The following is a 5947-nucleotide window of genomic DNA, read 5'->3' as shown; positions in this document are numbered from 1 at the left end:
TTTTTTTCGGTATATAACAATCTTAGGGGGTGGCGGCATTAAAAATCCGACCTTATTTTTTTACATACATTTTTGGACCACTTTAGTGTACATGTATGTGTACTAGGGCGGGTCAATTTCTATGGATCGATTTTTTTCGACATTGTTCCTAGCATATTCGGATTCTTCATAAAATTCTAAGAAAAAAATTCCTCCAGACCATAGCTCTAAAGTCAATTTCGAGCCTGCGCATTTTTAAAAGAAAATATCTTATATATAAAATTGGATTTCTGTCCGTTAGCCTCGCTAAGACTTGAAAACGGCTTGACCGATTTGAATATTTTTATTTTTTTGGTTTGTTTTTTTATAATATTCGGATTGTTAAAACCAGAAAAAAATAGAGAGTTGCCACCTGTTTAAAAATCCCAATATAAGTAAATTAATTACATAAATTAGATATTGCAATATGGGTGTCAAAAGAAAGAGGTTATGAAGGCTTACAGGCAAAAATATTTTTGAGGGGGGTTGCCACCTGTTTCAAAATTTAGTTAAATAAAATTGATAAGATAAATTAAATATTGCAATATGGGTATCAAATTAAAAGGGTTTAAGAAGGCTTACTACTGAAAATATTTTTGAGTCGAGTTGCCACCGATTTCGAAAATTTAATTCAATTAAGTTAATAAGATAAAGTATGTATTATAATATAGGTGTCGAGCGAAAAGTATTTGAAAAATTATTGATTAAGAAATATTCTCTATAGGCCTGCCACCTACCTGAGCGGTAAAAACTAAAAGCCATACTCGCAAATATTGTTCAAAACTTTTGAGGCTCGCATCAATGTCATACAAATGTTCCACAATTGAACTAGCAAAAAAATATGGCCTACGACTCTTTTATAGAAGCTGTGGACACTGGAGTAAAATTTAAACAAAAAAACAAAACCGACTTCAATTCTCATATACAAATTTAAAAGTACCGTTATTTTCTTCATGGCCCAATTATCGGATCTACACTCAATTAGTAGGAGACTACCTCTGAGGAACCACCTTTCCTTTCAAAAAGAATTATAGAAAACGGATAACGTAGTCCAAAGTTACGCGGTAACATACATAAAAACATATTCCGACGAATTGATAAAATATGCAGTTTAATATTTAATAAAGTGTGACACATATATTTTTTTTTTAATTCAAACCTGTGCTTGGGAGCTTATTGATACGAAAAATTAATTTCTGATATCTATTTTATATTTAAAGAACCGCAAGATTGCACAACAAAGCAAATTACATATTTTTTACTATTGTAACGGGAGAAGTTACTGTATGTATTTTTTTATATGTACAGTGTCGAACAAAAGTTTTGGCACAGTAAATTTTCGCATTACATATATGCAAAATTTTTAATTTATTTCCGATAATTTTTTATAAAAACATAGTTCATACTACACTCAAACACATAAAAATCAAATGTGTAAACTTTGTGAAAAACTCAGGAAAATTCAATAAATCTGCATACTAATTTGCAATTTTATATTCAGATTTTCAAGCAACTTCAAACCTGCACTTTGATAAACTAAAATTGAATGGATTATTAAACTGCATACTTGGAATTTTTCTAAAAAATACTTTGCCTATATTGCGTAAAATTTACTGTGCCTTTACTTTTGTTCGTTACTGTAAGTTTAAGGGTTTATTTACACTTAACTTTAAAAAACCAAAAAAAAAATTTACAATATTTTAAAATTATTTTTCGAATCATAAGTTTTTTTATGATTAACAATGTATTTATATTTTTTTTTGGTTTTAGATCCTTTTTGCTTTCAACACGAGGTATCTTTTTTCTAGTTTCTATTGTCATAGCCATAACTCACTCTCTATTTTTATCAATCAATCAATCAATGAATCAATTTTATAATTTTTTTCGGCATTTTTCCTAATTACAAGTAGAGCTTTATAAAACTTTTATAACACCAAATGTTTATCAAGCTTGGGATTTTATGTTATCCGGGCAGGCTTATTAATTTAGCCAGAGAATATATTTTCTTTATAAAGTTTACCCAGTTACCCATTTTAAACTGCTACCTGTACTGTATCAGCGGTTAAAACTTGTTAAATTTTTATTTAAAATTTTCGGTAAGGAATAAGCGAGTGGATGAAAAATATATAAACCGTAAGAACGGCCCATATACATACACACATGCGACGACTCTAGCCATTGTGTGTCATTCCTTTAAATTATAGTTATTTTTTTCTTGTTGTATTAAAAAAATAACGTTCGTAACACTTTAGTAAATATTAATCCGTATATTAACTGAGTATATATTAAAGACTAGAAGATGACCCGGTGAATTTCATATCATCTATAATTTATTTTAATTTAACTTTGATCAATTATAACAAATCTTCAAAATCCAATACAATGAGATCACTAATACTGCCTGCTGTTATAGCTGATAAAAGATTCCACACCTATAAGATGTGCCACGCCCCTTTTTACAAACTCATTTATATACATATATCTTTCCATAAGCACCTAACATAGGTATCTGTGCATTTCAAATTTCGGGTTCATGTGACTATAATTCCGAAGTTAGACCTGATTAAAAATTTTCACTATGGGAGGTATCCCTCATCCCCCCCCCCCTTGGCGAGATTCAATTTTTTTACCCTATTATAGGTCCAGGAGTCATGGCAATACTTTGACAAAATTTTATTCGATTCTATACATCCGTTCAGGCTGCAACCTGGTACATACATACATACATACTTCCACAAATATATAGTAGATTTGCTTTGAAGCGCCATCTTGCGGTTCTTTAAATAAAAAATAGATATCAGAAATTAATTTTTCATATCACAAAACTCCCGAGCACAATTCTTTATTACAAAAAAAGAAACATTCCTAACACTTTAGTAAATATTAATCTGATTATGGCCTTAGTATTAATTAAAAATAATTTCTTTTAAAATTGCGCAGGCTCGAAATTGATTTTAGAGCTATGGTCTAAAGGGCTTTTTTTCTTAGAATTTTATGTAGAATCCGAATCTGCTAGGAACGATGTCGAAAAAAAAATTGACCCGCCCTAATGTGTACACATGTACATATATTATTAAGCATTAGGGTGGACCGTTTTGGATTGATTAAATAAATGAAATATTGCAATGTGGGTATCAAACTAAAGAGTTTTAAGAAGACTTACGATCGAAAATATGTTTGAGGAGCCATATGGGTGCCAAACGAAAGGTATTTGAAAAATCTTGATTTGGAAATATTTTTTATAGGATTATCATCTATCTAAAAGTAAAGACTGAAAATATTGAAATTAAATGAAATATTACATAACTGGTTCCAAACGAAAAGTATTTGGGAAAGCTTTACTAGGGAATTTTTTTAAATCTTTCCACTTATCCAAAATCCGAACATTGTAAATAAATATAGAATTTACAACATCTTATCAAACGAAGTGATCATATTATCAACGAAGAGCTGGTACACAAATTACTTAATGTAAAAAATTCATAAACAAGTAATTTTTAAGCAAACAACACACCGACTCCAATTCTCATATAAAAGTGTAATAGTACCGTTAATTTTTTCATGATCCAATGATCGAATCTAAACCAAATTAGTATGGGATCACCTGGAAATCGATTGACGTGGTCCAAAGTTATGCGGTAACATGCATAAAAAAAATCCGACGAATTGATAACCTTCTCCTTTTTTTTGAAGTCGGCTAAAAACTACTGAAACAAATAACAAAATGATAAAAGAGTACCGAAAACAAAAAACTATCGCATGAAAGCTGTTTAAAAAATACTTAATGAAAACATAAAATTGTTGACACCATTCCCTAGTATTATAAATCAGTCAACTTTTAATCGTAAGCAATTTCGTTTGGGGTCGCCAAGGCCTACTACGTATATTGCGAGTAAAGAAATTTTGAATAACATGAGATAATATTATTACGATTATGATTATTTAAAATTTATTTATTTATTTGTCTACAGAACTCTTTCTTACAGATTACTGAAATGAAATGAAAGTTTTAAATTGTATCAAATAGGACTTAGTTAAATAAACAAAAAAGATCGAGCTCAAATTATATAATATTTACACTAAAATCAAGAGCACCACAGTAGCTATTGCATAATCGAGCACATCGTACGAGAGGTTCATTAAATGCATAATAAGTCTTATTGTTTGACTGAGTAAATAAGCGATTAGGCCTTAAATTATGAGGAGAAATATGACTCTGAAACAGATCAGATAGCTCACAGCAGTTGATATTGCCGATGATGATGTTATATACAAAAATTAATGAGAAATACGCCCTTCTATCGCATAGGGATTGCAGCCCAAGTAATTTGCGGCGCCCTATGTAGTCAATATGGTCAATTGGCCAGTCGATCTTATAGAAAACCATTTTTGTAAAAACCTTTTGAACTTTTTCAATTTTATTTGCGTGAACCTCATAGTAAAGATTCCATACTAGGTCGCAGTATTCAAGCCGAGATCTGACTAAGGCAACGTAAAGCGACTTCAGAATTTGAGGGTGTTTAAGATCAGAGGAATTTCTTCTGATGAAACCAATCATTGCGAATGCTTTAGACACAATGTAGTCAATATGTCGTGTGAATGAAAGCTTGGTGTCGAAAACAACGCCAAGATCTTTCATCTCGTAGCTACGGCTTATAATACAATTGTTCAAATTGTAACCATAATCAATGAAATTTGGCTTTCTAGTGTAAGTTACAGTGAAACATTTTTTAACATTCAGAAAAAGATTATTTATAGAGCACCATTGTTCGATTGCATGCAGATCGGATTGCAACTTTACGCTATCTGATAAGCTGCGCAGCTCTAGCAGAAGTTTTACGTCGTCTGCAAACATCAGACAATTGGCGAACTTGAAATGATTCGGCAAGTCGTTTATATAAAGAATGAATATGAATGAGTGAATGAAGAAGTGCCAATTTTTACGAATAGTTTTCTACCCTTCAGGAAACTAGCGAAGAAATCTAGGAGTTTACCACTTACTCCATAACGCTCCAGCTTATACAACAGTATTGAATGTTCGACCTTATCGAAGGCCTTGAAAAGTCAGAGTAAATTACATCTAACTGAGCATGGTTTTTAAAAGCATTTATTATTTGGTTAGTAGCTAAGAGCAGGTTAGAGCAGGTCGAACGCCCGGGGACGAAACCATGTTGGCATCTACATATAAGATTGTCTACATGATTAAAGAGTTTTCTTTGGACTATGTTATCGAATAATTTTGCTATGGTACTCTGTTTTCACTATAGGTCTATAGTTACAGACATCGTTCCGATCACCTGATTTGTATATGGGTTCAATAGAGCATAGTTTCCATGAGTCCATAAATACACCATGATTTATACATTTTTTGAACAGCAAGGACAAGAGTGGAGCCATAATATCAGCACATATTTTTAAGAAGTGAGACGAAAATCCCTCACTATCAGTTTTAAAGCTAGATTTTAAATTAGAAATTGCTTGCAACACATCTTCCGCACATATTTCGAAAGAAGTAATGGCTTCTACTGGCAGTGGTGGGAGACTATGAAAAGATTTGGTCTCATACTTTTCGTACACTTTCTGGAAAAAGCTTGCAAACAGCTCGCATGACTCTTCAGCCGTCTCAGAAATACTACCCTCATATTCTAAACTGGTTGGGAAGCCAGTTGTTTTCCTGTTTGAGTTAACGTATTGCCATTGCGTATTGCGATTTAAGACTAGATTCAACAGAAAACATGTATTGCTTAAATAAAAAATTTTGAAGGACCTCAAATTCTTTTCTCAGTTTTAAAAATTTCAAACGATCACTTTCTAAATGCCTAGAGTTAAACTTTTTGAAGGCTTTGTTCTTTGTGTTCTTTAGATTGCACAGTTCTGAATTAAACCATGGTGGTTTATTGCGCACGATTATGGATTTTACAGGCACGAA

Source organism: Rhagoletis pomonella, unplaced genomic scaffold (genome assembly GCF_013731165.1).
Source record: "Rhagoletis pomonella isolate Grant_MI unplaced genomic scaffold, Rhpom_1.0 Rhpom_scaffold_00017, whole genome shotgun sequence".
Classification (NCBI taxonomy): domain Eukaryota; kingdom Metazoa; phylum Arthropoda; class Insecta; order Diptera; family Tephritidae; genus Rhagoletis; species Rhagoletis pomonella.
Note: the sequence above shows the minus strand (reverse complement) of the source record.